The sequence below is a fragment of the Tamandua tetradactyla genome, chromosome 2, assembly GCF_023851605.1.
Source record: "Tamandua tetradactyla isolate mTamTet1 chromosome 2, mTamTet1.pri, whole genome shotgun sequence".
Taxonomy (NCBI): Eukaryota; Metazoa; Chordata; class Mammalia; order Pilosa; family Myrmecophagidae; genus Tamandua; species Tamandua tetradactyla.
In genome coordinates this window covers 173,695,908-173,722,005 of record NC_135328.1, presented here as the reverse complement: position 1 = coordinate 173,722,005, position 26,098 = coordinate 173,695,908, and the positions used below count along the sequence as shown (strand labels likewise).

General features: G+C 35.2%; 1 protein-coding gene and 1 non-coding gene across 13 annotated transcripts in view; one reads left to right on the top strand and one right to left on the bottom strand.

Moving 5' to 3' along the window:
- LOC143674264 (BEN domain-containing protein 5) overlaps positions 1–26,098 on the bottom strand; it is a 1,810,590-nt gene that overhangs the window by 647,016 nt on the left and 1,137,476 nt on the right. The gene's annotated exons all lie outside the window — the stretch shown is intronic.
- On the top strand, positions 19,653–19,758 carry LOC143675262 (U6 spliceosomal RNA). The gene has a single exon (XR_013171502.1). It is a non-coding gene; the product is annotated as a U6 spliceosomal RNA (small nuclear RNA).

Here is a 26,098-nt window from a genome sequence, read left to right as displayed (position 1 = left end):
TAATACCAAAGACCAGACAAAGTTATTAGAGGAAAAGAAAATTACAGACCAATGTCTTAAATGAATATAGGTATAAAATCCTCAAGAAAATACCTACAAAATGAATCCAAAGTAGCACATTAAAAGAAATATACACTATGACCAAGGGGGATTTATTCCAGTTATGCATGGCTGGTTCAACACAAGAAAATCAATCAATATAATACATCATATCAATAAGTCAAAGTGGACAAACCAAATGACCCTCTCAATTGATGGAGAAATGGCATTTGATAAAATTCAACATCCTTTCTTGATGAAAATATTTCAAAGGATAGGAATAGAAGGGAATTTCCATAACATGATAAAGGGAATATATGAAAAGCCCACAGCTAACATCATCCTCAATGGTGAAAGACTGAAAGCTTTCCCTCTAAGATCAGGAACAAGACAAGATCACCCACTGTCACCATTGTTATTCAACATTGTGCTCGAAGTTCTGGCCAGAGAAATTAGACAAGAAAAAGAAGTAAAAGGCATCTAAACTGGAAAGAAAGAAGGAAAAGTCTCACTGTTTGCAGATGACATGATTCTATATGTATAAAATAATTTAAAAATCTACAACAAAGCTACTAAAGTTAATAAACAAGTACAGTAGAGTGGCAGTGTAAAAGATCAACACCCCAAAATCAGTAGTGTTTCTATACACTAGTAAGGAGCAGTTTGAGGAGAAAATCAAGAAAAAAAATCCATTTACAATAGGAACCAAAAGAATGAAATATTTAGTAATAAATTCAACTAAGGATACAAAAGACTTGTACACAGAAAACTATAGGAAATTGCTAAAAGAAATCATGGAAGACCTAAATAAATGGAAGGGCATACCATGTTCATGGATTGGAAGACTAAATATAGTTAAGATGTCAATTCTACCCAAATTGATTTATAGATTCAAAGCAATACCAATTAAAAGCCCAACAACTTACTTTGCAGAAATAGAAAAACCAATAACCAAATTTATTTGGAAAGGCAGGGTGCCCCAAATAGCTAAAAAAATATCTTGAGAAAGAAAAAGGAAGTGGGGGGGGGGGGGCTCTCACACTATCTGACTTTAAAGCATACTACAAAGCTACAGTGGTCAAAACAGCATGGTACTGGCATATACATATGGAATCCAATGGAATTGAATTGAGTTTTCAGAAATAGACTCTCTCATCTATGGATAATTGATCTTTGATAAGGCAGTCTAGCCAACCCAACTGGGAGACTGCAGCCTCTTCAATACATGGTGTTTGGAGAACTGGATATCCATATGCAAAAGAATGAAAAAGGATCCATATCTTACACCCTATATAAAAATTAACTCAAAATTTATCAAAGACCTAAACATTAGAGCTAAGACCATTAATCTTTAAGAAGAAAATATAGGGAAATCTTATCAATCTTCTGATGGTAGGTGGCTTCCTAGACCTTACAACCAAAGCACACACAATGAAAAAAGAAATAGATAAATGGGATCTCCCCAAATTTAAACACTTTTGTGCAACAAAGAACTTTGTCAGGAAAGTAAAAAAGGCAGCCTACACAATGGGAGACAATATTTGGAAACCACATATCGGATAAGCATTTAGTATCCAAAATAAAGAGATTCTACAACTTAACAACAAAAAGAGAAGCAACCAAATTTAAAAACGGGCAAAATACATGAGCAGATATTTTTCAGAAAAGGATATACAAATGGCTAAAAGGCAGATGAAAAGATGTTCAACTTCACTAACTTTTAGGGAAATGCAAATCAAAATCACACCCATTTCACACCCATTGGAATGGCCATTATCAAAAAAAAAAAAAAAAAACAGAAAATGACGTGGGCTGGAGAGGATGTGGAGAGAGGCACACTTATCTGTGGTTGGCAGGAATGTAAAATGGTGCAACCACTCCTAGAAGGTAGTTTGGCAGTTCCTCAGGAAGCTAAGTATAGAATTGTCATATAATACAGCAATCCCATTACTAGGTATATATTCAGAGGAACTGAAATCAAGGACAGAAACATACATTTGCACCCCAATGTTTATAGCAGTATTATTACAATTTCCAAGAGATGGAAATAACCAAAATGTCCATCAATGGGCGACTGGCTAAATAAACTGTGGTATATACATACAATGGAATAAAGTCATGAAGCACGTAACAATGTGGATGAAACTTGAAGACATTATGCTGAGTGAAATTAGAAACAAAAGGATGAATACTGTATGGTCTCACTAATATGAACTAACATTAATGAGTGAACTTTGAGAGAAAAAGTTAAGAACACAGGTTATTAGGACATAGAAAGAGGGTAGAGATTGGGCATTTGGTGCTGAAGGAATACAGAATGTGCAACAGGACTGAGTGTAAGAACTCAGAAATGGATAGCACAATACTATCTGATGGTAGCAAAATAATGCAAGTACACTGAATGAAGTTGAATGTGAACATGGTTGAGGGAGGTGGGCTGGGGCATGTATGAAACCAGAAGGAAAGATAGAGGATAAAGACTGAGATGGTATAATTTAGGAGTACCTAGAGTGGAAAATGATGGTGATTAATTGTACAAACTGAAAAATGTTTTTGCCTGGGGGAGAACAGATGAATGTCAACTTTGGAAGGTGTTAAAAATGGGATGGTATACAGGAAAATTAATGCAAGGAGAGTCTATAGTCAGCAGTAACACTATAATCTTGATACAACTTTGTGGGGGCAGCCGTTTCTTTTAATTCTGATTCAGTACTGTAGAAGGGAAACTGGATTAGATCATCTCCACAGAGATGTGACACACCCAATTGTGGGCGTGAATTTTTTTATTAGATGGAGGAAAAACTCCACCCACTCAAGGTGGGCCTTAGTTTACCAGAGTCCTTTAAAAGGGGAAACGTTATGAAGAAACTTCAGAAACAACAGACATGCTTGGAGCAGATGTAGATTCTTTGAGAATAACTGCTTCAGAGTTGACAGAGTCAACAGGAGACCCAGAAGTTTGGAGATGCAGGGCCCAGCAGACATTGCCATGTGCTTTCCCATGAGATGCTAAGCAAGTCAGAACACAGAATTGTGTCCCATAGGGACTTAAGTGAAGGCCCCCAGATGCTAAGTGAGGAACCCCACAGGAAACAGAGGCTGAAAGCAACTAAGCCCAGGAGCAAGGAACCAACAGATGCCAGCCATGTGCCTTCCCAACTAATAGAGGTGTTTCTAGCAGCATCTGCTTTTCTTGAGTGAAAGTAACCTCTTATTGATGACTTAGTTTAGACATTTTCTTTGAACTAGAATTGTAAACTTATAACTTATTAAACTCCCTTTATAAAAATCATTTCATTTCTGGTATATTGCATTTGGGCAGCTTAACAGACCAATACAGGATGCATTTGAGTCTCTCCTCCACAGCCCCACACTTTTACCCACTTCTGCAACCCGCTCCCATTTCTCTATTTGAATAAATACACTTTAGATAAAAAAGTTAATGCTCATGTAATCCATCTTGATAATAGTTGAGTTTAGCAATGAAAAATTAACATGTATTCATATGTTGTATTTCTACCGTAATCACAATTCCTAGCCAATCTTTCATATGGTTGGCATGCAACACATTTTTAAATGGATTAATATGACATTTTTAGAGATTTAGAAAAATGTATATCATATGAAAAATTTTGGTTGCTTTTGGCAAAACAGGTATTAATAAATATGAAATGGCCAGCTCTAACATTTCTAATGTCCTCCACTCCAGCCAAATTGGCTTCATTGCTTTTCCTAGAATTGGACAGGCCTGCTCCTGATTTAGAGCCTTTGGATGTTCCTGGAATGCTCTTCCTAGCTTGTTCCCTCATTTCTGTCAAATCGTTATTCAAATGTTACCATCAAAATGAAGTCTTTCCTGGTCATCTTATCTAAAGTTACAAAACTTGTATTTCAGTACCTGCTTAAATTTTTCCTGTCTTCATTAGAACATAAGCTCCAGGAGGACAGAGATTTTTGTGTTTTGTTCACTGCTATATCCCTGGTACCTGGTAGAGCCTGGAACAGGGTAGCTATTTAATAAATGTTTATTGAATGAATGAATGAATGAATGCTATAATTATAAAGCATGGTAAAAAACAAAAAAAGGTGGGTTTATTTAAAATCAGACTTGTGTGACCTGGTACAAATTTGGGCTAATAATCTCAGCAATGTTGTAGTTTCTTCCTATGTAAACTGGGCATATGTATCCTAAGGCACTGTCTTATTTAATATAGTCATGATTTAGTTGGTGTTATGCACAGTGTTATTGTTAGCATCACATGAGAAATGGATGCCAATGTATTTGGTAAAGTGTAAGGTAAATGCACAGTCTGTTATGCAGCTTTATTGAGATACAATTCACAAACCATACAATTCACCCCTTTAGTGTATGAGTTTTACAATATTCACAGAGCTGTACAATCATTACATTACAGTAATCTAATTTTAGAACATTTTTAACACCTCAAAAAGAAAACCTGTGCCCATTATTAGTCAGTCACTGTCCATTCTCCCAATCTTCCTTGTCCTAGGTAACCACTGATTTCCTTCCTGTCTCAATGAATTTGCCTATTCTGGTCAATAATATAAACAGAATTACACAATATAATGTCTATTGTGACTGGCCTCTTTTACTTAACATAAAGTTTTCAAGGTTCATCCATACTGTAGCATATGCCAGTCTGCTTTTTATGGCTGAATAACATTCAATTGTATAGATATACAATATTTTATCTAACCAATCATCAGCTGATGAACACTTGGGTGCTTCCACTTTTGACTATTATGAATATGCTGCTATGAATATTTGTGTATATGTTTGTGTGTGAACATATATTTTCAATTCTTTTGGATATGTATCTAGAAGTGGAATTGCTAGGTCATATAGTAGCTCCATGCTTAACATTTTGAGGGACTGCTAAATTTTTTACAAACAGCTGTACTCTATTTCATTCCCATCAGCAAGATATTAGGATGTCAATTTTTCCACATCCTCACCAAAAATTGTTATTGTCTGTCTTATTTAATATAGTCATGATTTAGTTGGTGTAAAGTGGTATCTCATTTTTTGTTTGTGTTCAGTGCATAGCTAATAATGTTGACCATCTTTTCAAGTGCTTCTGAGGGAAATGTCTATCCAGATCCTTTGTCCATTTTTTAAATTAATAGTTTTGTTTCTCACTGAGCTGTAAAAGTTCCTCATATGTTCTTGATACAAGACTCCTATAAAATATATTATTTGAAAATATTTTCCTTCATTCTATATGCTTTTTTCCCCACTTTCTTGATGATATCTTCTGTAAGCACAAAAGTTTCTTTTTAAAATTTTGATGAGGCCCAATTTATCTATTTTTTGGTCAGTTGTGCTTTTGGTATAATATCTTAGAAACCACTACTTAATCCAGATCACTAAGATTTAGTCTCATGTATTATTCTAAATGTTTTATGTGTTAGTTCTTACAGATAAATACACAATTAAATTTTTTTTTCTAAAGTAAAATGGAATAAGGAAACAGGAAAGAGAGGAAACAGAATCTATCAGTGTTAGAGGAGTAGTGGATAGAATGCTAACGACTGGGAGGTCTATCAGGTAGCACCTGTCCTGTTCCTCACCCTCACTACCATCACCTATAGGAACCATCTTTCAGCAACAAGGAAAGCCCTGGGAGGAGGTCACTGAAATCTCAGTTCTGTTGCCAGCTACAACATTGTTTGGGAAGCTCAATAGCCTACTCTGGGAAGGAGTATAGATCCCAGTTAGAGGCCATCAGACAAATCTCATCTGCAGTTTCCAATTGCAGCTGCTAGGATGTGGGGTGACTCACAACCTCTTCTTTTATAGGGTCTGTGTTTGTCCTTCCATAGACTGTGAATAAAATGTCATATCCTATTGTTCTCAGGCCATCACTGGTTGGCTCAGTCACCAGAAGTACCCAAAATGAATTTCTTAAAAATAAGACTGCAGAGTTTGAATCCACTCTGAGACCAAATCATACTGCATATTGCTTTAAAATTCTACTTCTTTTGAAACTTCCCTTAAATCAGATAAACACAAAAAGATCAAATGTTGTAGTCAGTGATCTGTTTAACAGTGAAACATTCTCCTTGAATGTTACTTTTAATAGGGTTCTAGGAAAATGTTCATTTCATTTACCAAATCTCCCTGTGGCAGGATTTTTTTGTTACAAAAATTAAAAAGGATAATATTATTTGCAGCTGATGCAATTTTCTTTTCCCTAAAGGCCTTTAAGAAGTCACCCCCTTGCTCATGTTCACCTTTTTAAGTTTCCAACCACTGTCTTTGCATACTATTGTCTTTTAGGAATGGTCAAGAGATAATGTCAGAACTAGTAGATGGATGATTTCAATTTTTCCCCCCTTCCTCTTTTCTTTTTGTATTGATGGATGATGGTTTGATTTATGTAGGGATGATCCTCAAGGGGGATCCAAGCAGCAACATCAGGGACTTACTCTGGGACCCTCCGTCAGCTGCTGCCTTCCTCAAGCTGTTTTCTTGGCAGGCTCAGACCTTTCCATGCTGTACCCCTAAACCTCCTCCTCCACAGTTGGCCAATTGTGAGCACAACAAGGGAGATCATTTAACACTCTAGATGTCTTCCTAATTTGTACTCACCACTCTATACCCCATACTCACTGTGATAGAGCTCAAATATTGTCTCCCATATATAATTTTATCTGATTCCACAGCTTAGGTTAGGAGCCTTTTCTATTTTCTTAGAGTTCCTCCCACACCCCTGACCAATCATCTACACTTTGATTTCTTCTATATAGTATAGGTATCACCACTTATTAGTAGTGCAATCTTGGGCAAGTTAATTAACTTCTCTGCCTCAGTTTCCTCATATACAAAATGGAAATAACAGTAGCACCTGATTCACAGGGTTGTTGAAGGATTAAATAATTTAATAGAGCATAGAGAATAGACTTTGTGTGTAGAGAATACCCTAAATATTAGCTGTTCTCATTTTGATACGATGAATTAAATGCTTTCAGAGAACTTAGAATCTTGTAAGGGAGCTATAGTATTACAAATGCATTATGTTCATGTATTTGTGAACAATTTAGCTTTTGCATCTGTCCTACAACATATACCAGAAACTCCTTGTCATGGCAATAAACCCAAAGCTATATCACAATGTCCAGTTTGTAGATGAGGCTTAGAGAGGTTATTTGACACATCAAAGATGTAAGTGATAGATCTAAAGTCAAATCCCAACATGGCTCCATCTCTGACACTGTTTTTATTTCAAATTTGACTGAGGTGTTTCTCTGGATATTTATTGTTGGAAATGGGGTACAGGAACACCAATATTTGAGGAAAGAGGCAAAGAGAGATTAAGTGACTGAGCAAAGGTTATACGAGTAACAGAGTCGGGGTTCTAAACCCATGCAGGACACATTCAACTGGCTTATGTATCTAACTTCCTTCTCACTACCTTTAGATACTCAGTTAATGATTGTAGAAAAAATGATAAGCAAACTATGGTCTGGTTTGTTCTTTCCAGGCATTTAAAATAATGCACATTATTTAAAAATATTGAGCCTCTCTATTGCGAGGTCCACTAGAGAATACAAAGGTGAATCAGGCACAATATCTAAGCTTAAGAAACTCTCAGTAAAATCTCTATAAAATAGGGCAGGAAATACCATGTGTATAAAGAGGTAAGAAGAATTGCTGATAGAATTCAGAGGAGAGTTCACTTACAGCTGAGAGGAATTTGAAGACAGTTTTGGGAGGAAGGGTATTTGAATTAGGCCAAATTTCATGCCATTCTGTTGCTTTATTGATGTAGCTAGTCATAATCATTCACTAACCACATTTTTGGAATTAGTGTATATGCTTGAATTAGGCCTGATCCATGCCTCATGGAATTCACATATTGGATTACTTTATTTTAGCAGATCACCAGATAGCCTGAGTATTTCTATAAATGTCAATGGGGCAGCTCTTTTTTTTTTTGGTTTGTTAAAGCTGCCACAATGCAGTGTACCAGAAATGGATTGGCTTTTATAGATAGAATTTATTAACGTATAAGTTACAATTCTAAGGCAGTGCAAATGTCCAAATTAAGGCACCAAAAAAAAAAAAAAGAGGATACTTTCTTTTGGTAGGAACAGAAGAGTCTGTGACATTTCAGACACTACTTACTCAAATCCCACCCTCCTGAACTGAGGGTAATGGAAGCTCTACTCCAAGCATGCCATTCTTGGAGGAAAGGCAGACAGAGTTTGGAACATCTCTGCCAGCTGGGAAAGCACACAGTTAGTGGTAGGTGGTCCTTGCTCCTGGTTGGTTGCTTTTTGTAGCTTCTGATTGCAGTGGTTTTCACTCTAAGCAGCTGGGGTCCCTCACTTAGCTTCTCTGGGGCAAACTCTGGAGTTCATCTCTTAGCTTAGCATTTCCAAACGTTTGTGTCATGGTTTCATTTCTCTACTCTCTGGGTCACTTCTGAACTCTCTCTCTCCTTGAGCTCTTTTAAGTACTCTAGTAAATGGATTAAGACCCACCTTGAATGGGTGGAGTCACATCTCCATGAAAACAACCTAATTAGAAGATTCCACCCAAACAATAGGTCTGCTCCTATAAAGAGTGGAGTAGGATTAAAAGTAAATGGCTTTTCTGGAGTACATAACAGTTTCAAAACAGGACAGGTAGTATTTTTCTATGTTCTTGTATCTCTCTTCCCTATGTAACTGTGAACTCATAAAAATAAAGACAATTTTTAAGCATTACCTATGCCTTAGGGTCTCAGTAATCTCTATCCCATAATATGAGATTAATAAATATTTAATAAATACATAATTTTTCCATATAATTTTCCCTACCATATCAACAAGTAATTCAATTATTGGTTGTTGGGGAGAGAGCATAAATGGAAGGGAAAAATTGATTGCGTTTTACTGAATTTATAATGAAGGGCCAGAGAGCTTAAGTCAAAGGCATGAATAGAAAAATCTGTGTGTAAAAGGGTCAATCAGCAGCTGAGATTGACTTCCAGAATGGTAGAGTAAGGAGCACAGCAGACCCTCTCTCCAACAACACAACCATTTAACTAGTTTAAATGATTTTCAGTCTCTGGAAACTGTCCTAAGGGTATATGGGAAACAGAGAAACATCTATTCAAGAAAGTATACTATAACGAGTAGATGGAAATACTATTGGTCAATGAGAGGGAGGGGTAAGGGGTACGGCATGTATGAGTTTTTCCTTTTTCCTTTTTATTTCTTTTTCTGGAGTGATGCAAATGTTCTAAAAAATGATCATGGTTATGAATATACTACTATGTGATGATATTGGGAGCCATTGATTATACACCATGCACTGAATGTTTGTATGTTAAGAAGGGTCATGTGTTTTTTTTGGTTTAATATTAAAACATAGATTAAAAAAAAAAAGAAAGTACGCTAGATTTTGGTAGGAACAGAAGAGTCTGTGACATTTCAGCCACTACTTATTGAAATCCCACCCTCCTGAACTGAGTGTAATGGAAACTCTACTCCAAGAATGTGCAGCCAAGAATATGGGGTTCCCTGTTCACCTAGATTCAAGTACAGGGCATGGTTTCACTCTTGGAGAGGCAGGCCACTAGGCTCTCTCATTTCCTTTACCCACTCTTACCCCAACTCTATACTGCATTCTGGAAAACTATAGGCAAGCGGACTGATCTCCCTTCCACCTCCATGCCCCATTCACAGGGTGAAAGCACTACTCCAGGCATGGCATTCCAAGAATACTGAAACCCAAATACCTTCACCCAGATCACTTTTGTGATAGAGTTTTCAGGCCAGGATAGGTAAGCCAAGAACACCAGATGCTACTGTCCCTGCCCAGAGACTCAGGGTGTCACCTTGGGAAATATGGGCTAGTGTTCTTGTTCCCAGCTCCAGTACAGTGGTACATAGGTTTTGCTTAGAGGAAAGGCATGTCATAACTCTACAACACTACCTAAATAAAGTGATTTATTTGGAACAGAGTATGGGGAAGTTCATGCCAAAGGGCACTCTCAAAAATGATGGAGATCTTGATGATGATCAATTAAGAGGAACTGGTGCCTCCGTGATACTCATAGCTACAGTAAAATGATAGACCAAGTAGAGGAAATAGGGAAACAGACAACAAAGAAGAAATGACTTGGGATTGGAGCAGCCTCACAAACTGACAAAACCCCTCCCCTGCCAAGAGGCCTCACTTTAACCATATTAGACTGTGGAGCAATTTTCCACAGAACATTCTGAAAACAACAGAATAATCAGATGGCAATGGGTGTAGGCTAACAGCTGTATGTTATACCAATAGAAGCAGACCAGTCCAGGTGGTATCTGCACAGACCCAAGGCTGCTCCTTTTGAGGAGTGACAGCAGAGGCTGCACACTAAATTTAGTTCATCCAACTCAGTAAATAAATAAACAAACACAAAAATATCTGGAAGAGAGAAGGGAATCAATATCCAGAGATATTATATCATCTGAAATGTTACTATTTCAAACAAAACTTACAAAACATGTGTCTTAGTTTGCCAGAGTTGCTATCACAAATATCAGAAATTAGTTTTGGCTTAACAACAAAGATTTACTTGCTAATGGTTTTGAGGCTAGAAGAAGTCCAAAACCAAGATATATGATATCAGCAAGGTGGCTTTTTCCTGGAATCTGTAATGTTATGCTGGCAATCCATGAGGTTGCTTTGCTTATATCTCTGCATTCCATTACATGGCAATGCATTCTCCATTCTGGGTCTGCTCTTCCAGTTGCCACGATGTTCTCCTTCTCTTTGTGGCCTTCACTGACTCTGGCTTCCATTCTCTTCTCTTTAAAAGGCCTCCAGAAATATAGATTAAGACACACTGTGATTCAGGTACCACATTTAACTAATAATAACATCTTTACAAGGTCCTATTTAAAAATAATTAAGATCGTTATTAATCTTAGATTAAGATTAAGAACACATGTTTCTTGGGGTACTTAATCTACCACAACAGGTAAAGAAATAAGAGTGTGACAATGTGCACAGAAAGAAAAGAAAAAGAACAACAAATAATAGAAATGACTTGTGAGGGGCCTTGTTTTAGGTTGCTGGCTGCCGGAATACAATACAACAAAAACAGAATGGCTTTTAAAAAGGGGAATTTAAATAAGTTGCTAGTTTACAGTTCTAAGGCTGAGAAAATGTCCCAATTACAACAAGTCTCTAGAAATGTCCAAACAAAGGCATCCATCCAGGGAAAGATACTTTGGTTCAAGAAGGCCGATGAAGTTCAAGGTTTCTCTTTCAAGTGAGAAGGCACATGGCGAACACAGTCAGGGCTTCTCTCTCAGCTGGAAGGGCACCCAGCAAACACAGCATCATCTGCTAGCTTTCTCTCCTGGCTTCTGGTTTCATGAAGCTCCCTGGGAGGCATTTTTCTTCTTCATCTCCAAAGGCTGCTGGCTGGTGGACTCTGCTTCTCGTGGCTGTCATTCTGCTCTGCTCTCTCATTCTCCAAAGTGTTCCCTCTTTTATAGGGCTCCAGAAACTAATCAAGACCCACCCAAATGGGGGGAGACATGTCATCACCTAAACCAGCTTAAAAACCACTCTTGATTAAATTACATCTCCAGGGAGATGTTCTGGTTACAGTTTCAAACATACAGTACTGAATAGGGATTATTCTGCATTCATGAAATGGGATTTAGATTAAAACATGGCTTTTCTAGGGGAAATACATCCTTTCAAACCTGCACAGGCTTCAAGTATTGGACTTAGCAGACACAGACTTCAAGAGAACTATTATAAATATGTTTAAAGACCTAATAAAAACCACAATGAAACAATTAAAGGAAGACATGATAATGTTTCATAAAAAGAATATTAATAAAAAGACAGAAATTGTTTAAAAAAAGAAGAAGCCCTGAAGTTGAAAAGTACAAAAATGGAAATGAAAGATTCACTGGAAGATTTAAACATCTGATTTGAGTTAGCAAAAGAATCAGTAAGTTTGAAGATAAATTGATAGCTCTTATACAACCTGAAAAACAGAACAAAGAAAGAATAGAGAGAAATGGATAGAGCCTTGGGGAAATGTGGGACATCAACCTATGCATAAGAGGAATGCCAGAAGGAGAAGAGGAAGATAAGGAACTGAGAAGTATTTGAAGAAATAATGGCTGAAAACTTTCCCATCTGATGAAAAATATTAATTCACAAATCCAGGAAGTTAAAAAAAAACTGTAAGTAGGATAAACTCAGAGACCCACACTTAGCAACATCATAGTAAAAATGTTGAAAGCTAAAGACAAAGAGAAAATCTGAAAGCAGCAAGAGAAAACCAAACCATCATGGGAAATAGAATCTCGATAAGATTAACAGATGATTTATCATCAGCAACAATTGTGGCCAGAAGACAGTGTGATGATATATTCAAGATGCTGAAAAAACAAAACTATCAACCAAGAATTTTATATGCAGCAAAACTATCTTTAAAAATAGGGGTAAAAGAAATAAATCCCAGATAAACAAAAAACAGCTCACTTATTGCTAGCAGATCAAATTGATAAGAAATACTAAAGAAAATTCTCAGGCTGAAAGTAAGTTATCTTTGAATCACATGAAAACACAGAGAGTGCCAGTAAAGATAATTATGTTGCTAATTATAAAATACTGTATAATTGTATATTTCATCTTTCTTCTCTCAATATTTAGAATTATCACTTAAAAAGAAATTGCACAAAATTATATATTTATAATCGCATAAAATTATATATATATATGCATTGTTGATTCTATAATATAAAGAGACATAACATATTTGACAATAATTGCACAAAAGAGATGAGTGAGAATAAAGTTATGCTGGAGGAAGAAAATGATGCCAGATGGCAACTCAGATACATTTGGGGGAAATGAAAAGAAACTAGAAATTGAAAATAACAAGTTTAATATAACAAACTCAATAAACATATACTTGCTTTCCTTACTTTTCTCAATAAGAGAAATAAAACTAGATAAAGTAATAATTTTAAAAATATACTTTTGAGTTTGTAACATATGTAGAGGTAATGAGGGAAAAAAGAAATATAGCTATATAGAAGTCAATTTTCTATGTTTTACTGGTATTAAGTTGGTACAAATCTAAAGTCAATTCTGATAAGTTAAGATGTACACTGTAAGTTCTAGAGCAACCACTAATAAATAACCAAAATATTAATAGTTTAAAATCATATTAAAATGCTATGATAGAAAAATATTAACTAATGAAAAAGAAGACAGTAAAGGAGTAACAGGGGAACAAAAGAGGCATGAGATCTACAGAAAACAAAAAAGCAAAATAGCATATATAAACCCAACCATTTGAATAATAGAATACTTCGACAATAATATAAACCAACTAGCCCTAACAGATATCCATAAAGCATTCCACCAAACAATATCAGATATATATTCTTCTCTCATGCACAAGGAACCTTCTCCAACATACATCATATGCTGGACCATAAAACAATCCTTGGTAAATTTAAAAAGCATAACAATCACACAAAATATGTTCTCTGCCAACAGTGGAAATAAATTAGAAATCAGTAGCAGAAAGAACTTTGGAAAATTTATGGATATGTAGATATCAAACTCTTAAATAACCAATGGGGAAATTAGAAAATACTTCAAGATGAATGAAAACAAAAACACAGCATACCAAAGTTATGGGATACTGCTAAAGTAGGGCTTGAAGGAAAATTTAAACTTATAAACACGTATAGTAAAGAAAGGAAGAATGGTCTTAAATCAACAACCTATCTTTCCACTCTAGAAAACTGGGGAAAAAAACTGCAAACTAAACTCAAAGCAAAAGAAAAAAGGATATAATAAAGATTGTAGCATCAATAAATATAAGAACATAAAAATAATGGTGAAAATCAATAAAAGCAAAATTTGGTTGTTTGAAAGATCAACGAAATGGACAAACTTTTAGCTAGATAGATCAATAAGCAAAGAGAGAAAACTCAAATTACTAAAATCAGACATGGAAGAAGAGACATCACTCCTGGCCTTACAGAAATTACAGTAATAAGAATAAGAAAAGAATACTATGCATCATGCTTGCCAGTAAAATTAGACAATTTAGATGAAATGGAAAAATTCCTAGAAAGACAAAAATCTATAGATATTATCTCAAGAATAAATAGATTATCTGTCTAAACCTATAACAAGTAAAGAGATTGAATTAGTAATCAAAAAGCTACCCAAAAAGAAAAGCAGCAAACCCAGATGGCTTCACTGATGAATTATACCAAACACTTAAAGAAGACAATACAAATTCTTCACAAACTCTTCCAATAAACAAAAAAGGAGAACTTCTCAACTCATTCTATGAGATCAGTATTACTCTAGTAGTGAAGCCAAAGACATCACAAAGAAAAGAGAACTACAGACTAATATCCTTATAAATATAGACACGCAAATCTTCAATAAAATGCTAGCAGACTGAATCCTGAATCATACAGAAAGGATTATATGTCATGCCAAGTGGAATTTATTCCAGTAATGCAGGGTTGGTTTAATATCTGGACATCAATAAATGTAAAGCACCATTTTACAGAATAAAGGACAAGGACCACATGATTATCTCACTAGAAACAGAAAGGTATTTGGTAAAATTCAACACCCTTTCATGATAAAATACACAACAAACTAGGAATAGAAGGGAATTTCCTCACCCAGGTCTATAAAAAGCACACAGCTAAAATCATACTTAATGGTGATAAACAGAGTATTTTGTGTGAAAAGTCAAGAACAAGACAAGGATGGCTACTGTCTCCACTTCTATTCAGCATAATACTAACCCAAACAAGCAAACAAGAAAAAAAAAAAAAAAAAAAAGAAATACAAGGAAGAAGTAGAAATACCTCTGGTATTTAAAATGCTAAGGAATTCTCTCTCTCTCTCTCTCTCTCTCTTTCTCTCTCTCTCTCTTTCTCACACACACACACACACACACACACAGGCATGCAAAAAAAAAAAAAAAAAAAAAAAACCACTTATTGAAATTAAATGAGTTCAGTGGTAGAATGCTTGCCTTACATTCAGGAGACCCAGGATTGATTCCAAGACCATGCACCACCCCCCAAAAAAACAAATGAATTCAGCAAGGTCACAGAATATAAGATCAAAATACCAAAGGGAATTTGTATTTCATCCCAAAAATGAAATTAAGAAAGCAATTCTATTTATAACAGCTTTAAAAATAATAAAATATGTAAGAATAAATTTAACAAAAGAACTACAAGCCTTGTACACTGAAATATATAAAATATGTTGAAAGATAGGAAAGAGCTAAATAAATGAAAGACATTGCATCCCATGTTATGGATTGGAAGATTTCATAAAGTTAATATGTTAATACTCTCCAAATTGATATACAGATTATATATATTATTTATTAAAATCCTGTTTGTTTGTTTTTTTTTGCAGAAATTGGCTAGTTGAACCAAAAAAACAGTCCTTCAGAAATGCAAAGGGCCTAGTATAGCCAAAACCATTTTGAAGAACAGAGTTGGAGGACTCACATTTCCCAATATTAAAAGTTACTACAGTTACACTAATCAATATAGTATTGTACCGGCACACAAAGATCAATGGAATAGAATTGAGAGTCCATAAACAGACACTTATATTCATGGTCAACTGTTTTTCAACAAAGGTATTGAAACAATAAGTTGGGGAAGAATGAACAACATTGAAAGGGGTTGGAGAGACCTATGTGTCCCACTGACTCACACTAGAAATATGAATGAGTTCTTGTAAGAATTACTTCAAAGATATGATTCTTGCATAAAGAGTGTTTAAGTCCAGGGTACAGAGGAAAAACTGCTATTGCATGCTATGAACTATGTTCAAAAGGAAACCATTAGCACTACCGAAGCAATAGCAGAGGTAAATAATGGGGGGAGGGACAAGAAATAAGAGGAGGTTTGGATCTCCTATTTGGTGAGGGTGTGTTTATTGGTTTTCTATCTCTTGGAAACTATGAAGTTATCTAAAATTGAGAATGTTGATGGACTATGGACTTTGGGCCCTCTGCAGGATGCCTGATGAATGCAGGTGGCTGAAGGATGCACTGATGGAGATGCAGAATGGTGAGCGATGGTATATACTTATGAACAAAGGCTGTGCTGCTACAAAAAGAAACAATGTCGTGAGGCATGCAACGATATGAATGAACATGTGGGACATTTGGTGAGACAAAATAAGCCAGAAGCAAAAAAAAGCAACAATGATATGGTCACCTTTAGAAAATGCTTATAAGAAAACAGGAACCTAGATTGTAAGCTTTTAGAGCAGACACATTGAGTCTGGAGTGGTGATTATTATTTCTGGACTTTGAGAGGCTGTTTTGTACATATAACCTGATATTTAGAGATAAGAACAAAGCTGAACAGGTTGGGGTTAAAGTAATTCAGAACATAGGGGTAAGGAAGACCATGTCTATATTTTAGAACCACACATACTCTTTGAGACCAATGGAAAAAAGGTTTAGTTGATCTGGAATTGAAATTTTCTGTAGTGCATAATCTGATTCAACCTATCTGTATAGCTCATTTAAACAATTGAAACACAGGGAGCACAGAATAAGAGGTCCTTTAATCCTGTATAGATTATTGTAATGCCTGGAAACATCCTAGAGTATATTAATCAAAAAGTATTGGCAAAGTCCCCTGAGGGAGGGGAGAAAGACTATGGAACTATCAAACCTTATCATCAGGGAATCCCCTGATACTGTGTCAGACTTTAGGGACACCCAAATCAATAGGCCATGCCCTCGAACAGGAGGCTTACTCTTGTAAAGCTTACATAGGTAGCATAGAAGCTTAGATTACCTATATGCAGGCCTAAGAGTTACTTCTGGAGAACTTCTGTTGTTCAGATGTGGCCTTAGTCTCTTTAAGCCCAACTCCGCAAGTGAAATCATCACCCTCCCCCCTACGTGGGGCATGACATCCAGGTGTGAAAGCCTCCCTGGTGACATGGGAGAGGACTCCCAGGGATGATTCCAGACCTGGCACCATGGGACCAACGATTCCATCCTGACCAAATGCAGGAAAAGAAGTGTAATTAATAAAGTATCAGTGGCAGAGAGAGTTCAAATACAGTCGAGAGGCTACTCTGGAGGTTCCTGTTATGCAAGTTTCAGGTAGACCTTACTACCTATCATAACCTGACAATCCCCACCCAGGACCATTCCAGCCAATCCTAAAGAACACCTAGGGCAATTCATAAGATTCCACAAGCGTTCCAGGCATTAGAGTAACTTTCCAGAAACCTACAACCACCAGATGGGTCCCCGGTCCAGATAAGTCCTGAAACCTAGCTCAGCATCTCCAGAACATCAGATAGTTCCATCTCCCTGCCCCATATTAGTAACAGACTCTTCCAATATCAAAAACTTAGAATTGCCATAGCCCAAACAACCCCAATGAGTGGTATGTAAATATCAAAGGTGATGGTGGAATTATACATAGAAGATAGGACTTAACAAATGAATATGAGTGCTGAATCATTAAATTGATATCTTTTAGTCTCCAGTATTTTAGAGCAGCTAGAAATAAAAACCTAAAATTACAAAATTGTAACCCATGCCAAAGTCTGAAATATGTTCTACAACTAATTGTGGTGCTGTGCTTGGAAATTTATAGCTTATATATATATATATATATATATGTTATCATTCACAAAAAAAAGAAGGAAAAAAAGTTGATTGTGATAATAAATAAGTATTTAAGCCCTCTAGCCTCCAATATTTGGAGCAGCTAGAAGGAAAAATATGAGAGGATCCTATGGTGGCCCATGAGAAACTCTGGGATCTTTGCTGTAACCATGTTTTGAAGAGTGCTTTGAAAACTACTGCTTTTTTATTTCTTTGCTTTGTATATATATATATTATTCTATACGATAAAAAAAGTTAAAAAAAAAAAAAAGAAAGAATGACAGAGAACTTCCCAATTGTGCCCATTTGAAGCTGAAAAAGCCATGTTTTAATTCTGATTCAATATTGTGGGTGCAACTGTTTCTTTTAATCCTGATTCAATATTATACCATGGAGACTTTTGATTAGCTTATCTCCACTGAGATGTGACATGCCCACTTGTGAGTGTGAACATTTAATTAGATGAGATGTGACTACACCTATTCAGGGTGGTTCTTGATTAGTTTCCTGGAATCTTTGAAAAGAGGAAACATTTTGGAGAAAGTTCAGAGCCAACAGAGATGTTTGGAGATCAAGACAGAAATAGCCCATGTGCTAAACAGAGAATCACAGAAATAGTCAGAACCTGAAGAGAAGAACTCTCCAGTCGCAACAGATGTTAAGCTAAGAGATGAAAGCCAGAGTTTTGTCCCAGAGCAGCTAAGTGAATACCCACAGATGCTTAGAGAGGAAACCATGACATCAGAAGCTGGATGCAATGGAGCAGGGTGCAAGGACCAGCAGACATCAACTAGGTGCCTTCCCAGATTAGCCTTCCTTGAGTCAAGGTATCTTTCTCTGGATGCCTTAGTTGAGACATAGTTATGGCCTTAGAACTGTAAACTTGTAAGTTTTTAAATTCCCTTTTTAAAAGTTTTTCCATTTCTGGTATAATGCATTCTGACAATTGAACAAACTAATGTGCCAATGTAGCAAAAGATGTGAACAGGCACATCTAAGAAGCTCAGAGAATACCAACAGGTTCAACATGAAAAAAAAAATGTGTCCTGTCATATTTTTACACTATCAAATGCAAAGGAGAAGGAGAGAGTTCTGAAAGCTGGAAGAGAAAACCAACATTTACATACAAGGAAGACCCGATACACTGAGTGCTGATTTCTCATCAGAAACCATGAAGGCAAGAAGTCAGTAGGTTGAAACACTTAAAGTGATGAAAGGAAACAAATGCCAAACAAGAATTTTGTATCTGGCAAGGCTTTCTTTTAAAAATGAGGAAGAGATTAAGGCACTCCTAGATAAACAAAAATGAGGGAGTTCATCACCACTAAGCCAGCTCCTACAAACAATGCTAAAGTGAATTATTCAGACTGAAAGGAAAGGACACTAGACAGTGGCTCAAACTAGCATAGGAAAATGAAAACCATCAGTAAAGGTATCAATTTAAGTAATTATAAATGCCAATGTAATTGTATAGAATTCCTTTTTTTTTTTTTTGGTAAGTAACTCCACTTGTTACTTCCTACAGGTGTTAAAATACAAATACATGAAAAGTAATGATAAATCTATGTATTTAAGATATAACACTGTACGAAGATAATTGGTAGTTAGTACAAAAAAAAAGATGTGGGGTGGAGTGATAAAGGAAAAGTGTATGTGTTTTACCGAAGTCAAGTTGGTATCAAACCAAGTATCATTGTTTTAGATTTAAGATGCTAATTTTAAACTCGTGATAACCACAAAGAAAAGGTATTAAAACTATATCCATATAGAAATGAGAAGCACTCAATATGGTACAATGCAATAAGAACAAATAAATATGAAAGTAGGAAATAATAGGAGAATTGAGGGGCAAAAAAGTTGTAAGACCTGTAAAAAGCAAATAGAAAAATAGGAGAAAGTCCTGCATTATTTGTAGTGACTTTAAAAGTAAATGGATTAGTGCTCACTGTGGCAGCACATGTACTAAAATTGGAAAGATACAGAGAAGGTTAACATGGTCCTGCGCAAGGATGATACACAAATCTGTGGAGTGTTCTATATTTTTAAGTGCAGTTTATTCTAAAAAATCAGTGTTCTAAACTTCTCACAAGGACTATAATTAAATAACTGATAATATTTTTTTAAAGTAAATGGCTTAAACTCTCCAGTGAAAAGGTCAAGCATAGTATAATGAATTAAAAATGCATGACCCAACTATATTTTGTCTGCAAGAGATGCACCTTATATTCAGAGTAGGTTGAAAATGAAAGGATGGAAAAAATATATCATGCAAGTAGTAATCAAAAGAGAGCTAAGGTAGTTATACTAGTAGCAGATAAAATAGACTTTAAGTCAAAAACAGCTACATGGCATAAGATGGTCATTATATACTAATAAAGAGATTGATTTAACAAGATGTAACAATTATAAATATATATGCACCTAATACCAGGGCCCCAGAATATATGAAGCAAATACTGACAGATTTGAAGGGAGAAATTGATAATTCTACGTTAATAATAGTAGACTTTAATTCACCACTTTCAGTAATGGGTAGAACATATATACAGAAGATCCTTAAAGAAATAGAAGATGTGGACAATATTCAAAACCAACTAGACCTAACAGAAATATATAGAAATATATAGAATGCACTTTCTTCTCTAGTACACATGGATCATTCTCCAAGATCATACCTTAGGTCACAAAACAAGTCTCAATAAATTCAAAAATATTGAAATCATACAATGCATCTTTCCTGACTACAGTGGAATAAAGCTAAAAATCAATAACAGAGGAAGAATGGAAAATTCACAAATATGTGGAAATGAAACAAACTCTTAAACAACCAATGGGTTAAAGAGAAAATCACAAGGGAAATTAAGAAATATCTTAAGGTGAATGAAAATGAAAATGCAATATACTAAAATTTGTGGGATGCAGCAAAGGCAGTGCTGAGAGGAAAGTTTATAATTGTAAATGTTTATATTAAAAAAAGAAGTCAGATTTTAAATCAGATACCTATTCACAAAAACAGAAAGAAATAGAAAAACAAGAGGAAACAATCCAAAGAGAGCAGAGAGAAGGAAATAACAAAGATTAGAGATGAATGATATAGGAGGGAAAAAAATCTATAAGAAAATCAATGTGACTAAAAGTTTGTTCTTAGAAAAGATAAATAAATTTGACAAACCTTTTGCTAGAGTGAGAAAGAAAGAGAGAGAGTATACAAAATGACCAAAATAAGAAATTAAAAGGGGGACATAACTACCAACCCTACTGAAATAAAAATAATTATAATAGAATACTATGTTACAATTTTATGCCAATAAATTAGATAACCTAGATGTAATGAACAAATTCTTAGAAACACATACACTACCTACATTGACTTGAGAAGGAAAGAGGATCTCAACAAACCAATAACAAGTAAGTGATTGGGTCAGTAATGAAAATCCTTCCAACAGAGAAAATCCCAGGACCGATGGCTTAACATGACTTTTAACAAACATTTCATGAAGAATTAACACTGCTCCTGTTTAAACTCTTCTAAAAAATTGAAGGGCAGGGAACATACCATAATTCATTCTATACCAAAGCCAGATAAAGATATTGCTATGTAAACCCTCATACCAAAACCAGATAAAGATACCACAAGTAAAGAAAACTACAAACTAACATCTCTAATGAACATAGATGCAAAAAATCCTCAACAAAATACTAAGAAAATGAATCCAACAGCACATTAAAAGAATTATACACTATGATCAAGTGAGATTTATGTTGCAAGGGTGATTCAACATAAGAAAATCAATTAATGTAATACATAAACAGAATGAAGGGACAAAAACACATGATCATATCAGTGACACAGAAAAGTCATTTGACAAATTCAGCATCTCTTCATGATTAAAAAAGAAAACATTTAGAACACTAGGAATAGAAGGAAATTTCCTCAATTTGATAAAGGTCATATATGAAAAGTCCACAGCTAACATCCAACAAAAGACTGAAAACTTCTCTCTAAAATCAGGAACATGACAGGGATGCCCACTGTCACCACTATTAATCAACATTGTACTGGAAATCCTTGCAAGAGCAATTAAGCAAAAAAAAAGAAAAAGAAACAAAAGGCATCCAAGATAGGAAAGAAGAGGTAAAACTTTCCCTATTTGCAAATGACATAATCTTATACACAGAAAACCTTGAAAAAATCCACAGCAAAACTCTGAGATAACAGGCTAATTTAGCATGGTGTCAAGGTATAAAATAAACCTAAAAATCAGTAGTGTTTATAAGCACAAGCAATGAACAATTGGAAGAAGAAATCAAGAAAAAATCATTTATAATAGCAACTAATAGAATCAAATATCTAGGATTAAATCTAATAAAGTATTTAAAGGAATTGTACATAGAAAACCAGAAAATGTAGCCAAAAGAAATCAAAGACCTGAATAAATGCAAGGACATTCTGTGTCCATTGATCAAAGGCTATATTGTTAAGATGATAATTCTACCCAAGGCAATTTACAGATTCAACACAAACCCAATAAAAATTCCAACAACTTTTACAAAATTGAAAAGCCAATCACCAAACTTATATGGAAGAGTAAGGGGCTCAAAATAGCCAAAGCCATCTTGAAAAAGAAGAGTGAAGTTGGAAGGCTCATGCTCCATAATCTTAAAACTTAAGAGAAAACAGTCACTATCAAAACTGCATAGTACTAGCAATCCAATGTCCATCAATAGACAAATCAATAAATGAAACGTAGTATATTCTTACATTGGAATATCATTCAGTCATAAAAAGAATGAAGTTCTAATACATGCAACAGCATGGATGGACCTTGAAGATGTCAGGTTGAATGAAATAAGCAGACACAAAATGATAGCTTTTGTACTATTCTATAACTCAAATCCATAGAGACATTAAGTAGAGTATGGGGCAGGGAGATGGGGAGTGAGGAGTTAATGCCCTGTGGGTTCAGGGTCTCTGTTTGGGGTGATGGAAAAGTATTGGTAATGGATGGTAGTGATATAGCAGAACAGTGTAAATGTGATTAATCCCACTGAATACAATTCTTGGGAGTGGCCAAGATGTGAAATTTAGGGTGTAAAAATGTTATCATAATTTCTTTTTAAGTGAACAACTAAAGAGTCAATGACAAAACATGATCTTGGAGTGAATCTAATAATAATAGAGGAAAAAATTCTCTGAAAGACATTTTTTGGGCAATTGAAAAAATTTGAATGTGAACAGTATTCTTTATATAAATGTTAATTTTTTTGAATTTGATAACTCTAATTAATACGGTTAAATAAGTGAACACCTTTGTCCTTAGGAAGTATAAAAGAAGTATTAAGTGTTAAAAGAAAATGATGTATGCAACCTGCTCTAAAGTATTTACAAGATGATTAGATAGAGAGAGACAGACAGACAGACTGATAGTGAGAGGGAGGTAAATAGACGGATAGATATATAGAATGATAGAGCAAATGTAATAAATTGTTAAAAGGTTGTACCTCTGGGTATGGGTTATATTGAAGTTCTCTGAATTGTTTTTGTAATATTCTTGTAAATTTGAGATTTCAACATGTTTAAAAAAGAAAAAAACAAAATGATTATTATTCATGCTACATGAAACATGCTGCAACATAGATGAACCTTAGAAATATTATGTTAAGTGAAAGAAGCCAGATGCAAAAGACTATATTTTGTATGATTCCGTCAAATGAAATGTCTAGAAGTGGCAATTTTTAGTCAGAAAGCAGATCAGTATTTGACTAGACTGGGAGAGGTGTGGGGATGAGCAAGAGCGCTTTTAAGGCTGATGGAAATGTTCTAAAACTGGATTGTAGTGACAGTTATAGAGCTCTATAAATTTAATAAAAATCTTACACTTATAATGGATTAAAAATTTTTTTCATGGGCAGGATCCAGGAATCAAGCCTGGGTCTCTGACGTGGCAGGCGAGAATTCTGCCACTTAGCCACCATTACACTGCCCTACAATGGATTAATTTTATGGTATGAAATTATACCTCAATAAAGCTGTTGAAATAACAGAAATAAAGATCATTCCTAGGATATCTTTATTTTAAATGCCAGATCATTATTTTGATGCATATATATATGAGTTTTGCTTGGTGTCTTTAGCAGGGATAACAAACCAAACACCATTTGGGATTATATAATTAGTAGTAACTATGCTCATGGTGATTAATGGTTCCAGCTCCAGAAATTAAAAATCCTGCCTTCTGCCTATTCTTCCTAAGATCAGGATGTTGGCATGTTTAGCCTTCCCACTTGTAATTATCCTCCTTCCAGATCGGAATAAGAATTAACTAATTGTAGTGGTGCATCTGAAATGCAAGCCACATCAAACGCCCTGGTAACCAAGAATTGTCTTGTCTGCAAAAATATGCCAGGAAGGCTCAAGGTCCAGAACAGAGTAACGTAGCCAACCCATAGAACTCCTACTAACCTAGGGCAGATAGCACAACTATACCCTGAACTTTCATTAAACTTACTTTCTTAAGATGCTGCTTTGGATAACAGTATTTCTTTCTAAAAAAAATTAACTTTGTGTCCCAGTAAGCCCAATGAGTTACTTAAAAGACCATGACATAGCTTTAGAAGGATTTAGTTTAAACCCCACCCTAATGCTAATTAGTCACATGACCTTATTTATTTTTTTAAGTTTTCAAAGAACTCTTCAACAAATAGTTACAGGACAGATCCCAGAGTTCGTCATGGTCATGGACTACCATTCCATCATATCAGATTTTTCATTCTAGCTGCTCCAGAATATAGGAGGCTGAAAGGAATAAATGTATATATATATATATTTTTATCATCACAATCAACTTTTTTTTCTTTTTTGTGAAAAATAACATATACACAAAAAAGCAATACATTTCAAAACACATCACAACAATTAGCTATAGAACAGATTTCAGAGTTTGGTATGGGTTACCATTCCACAATTTTAGGTTTTTACTTCTAGCTGCTCTAAGATACTAGAGACTACAAAAAATATCAATTTAATGATTCAGCAATCATATTCACTTGTTAAACCCTACCTTCTCTGTATAACTCCAGCATCATCTTTGATCTTTCTATCCCACTCTTTAGGGATATTTGAGCTATGGCCATTCTAACTTTTTCATGTTGGAAGGGGCTGTCAATAATATGGAATAGGGAGATGGAGCTAGCTGGTATTCTGGAGAGGCTGGGCCCTCTAGGTTTCAGGACTTATCTGGCCCAGGGAGCCATCCGGAGGTGGTAGGTTTCTGGAAAATTATCCTAGTGCATGGAAACTTTGTAGAATCTTATGTATTGCCCTAGGTGTTCTTTAGGATTAGCTGAAATGGTTTTGGTTGGCGTTTGGCAAGTTATGCTAGGTAGCAATGTCTAACTGCAGCTTGCATAAAAGTGACCTCCAGAGGAGCCTCTTGACTCTGGTATCAGCCACTGATACTTTATTAGTTATACTTCTTTTCCCCCTTTTGGTCATGTTGGAATTGTTGATTCCATGGCATGTAGTCTTACTTTTTTGAGTTAGATTATTTATTCCCCAAACTGGGATAATTCCACTTAGTCCACTGTTGTGAGGAATAATCAAGATAGTATGTATAAAGTGCCTGATTCAGTGACTGTTTTATTTGAATAAAAAATATGGTCAAAATTCCTTAGTATGACAATTAAGGTTTTCTATAGCTTGGTTCCAATCTCCCTGTGTATTTTAATCTTCCAGTATCCAACAGATGAAGTTCCTACTCCAGTCAAACCAGACAACTAACCAACTACCACCAGGCTATTGCTCGGGATATTGCTGCTTTCTGGGCTATCTTCTCTCCATCTCTGTCTATACTAATCCTATCTGTCTTTCAAGACTCAGTTTGGAGCCCACCTTCTCTGGGATGTTTACTCTGACCACCAACTGTTTAAATAACTCATAAGATCCTTAATTATATACTTTAAAACATGGGCAGTGTGACGAGGGCTCAGTGGCAGAAATCTCACCTGCCAAGCCAGAGACCTAAGTTCGTTTCCTGGTGCCTGTCCATGCAAAAAAAAAAAAAAAAAAAAAAAAAATATATATATATATATATATATATATATATATTCATTATTATATATATTTTATTACATATAATATATATGTAATATTTTATTACATATAATACATATATATGTATTACAGCCATTTGGGCATGCCTTATTTCTTCCTATAGAGAATATATTTTAGAAGTAAGGTATGTTCCACCTCAATCAGGATGGGTCTTAATCCTATTTCTGGAGTCCTTTAAAAAAGAATTAAATTCAGACAACGAGAGAAAAACCATAGACAGAGCACCCAGAAGCTGAAATCAATGGAACTCAGAAGAAAAGGGAGAGACTAG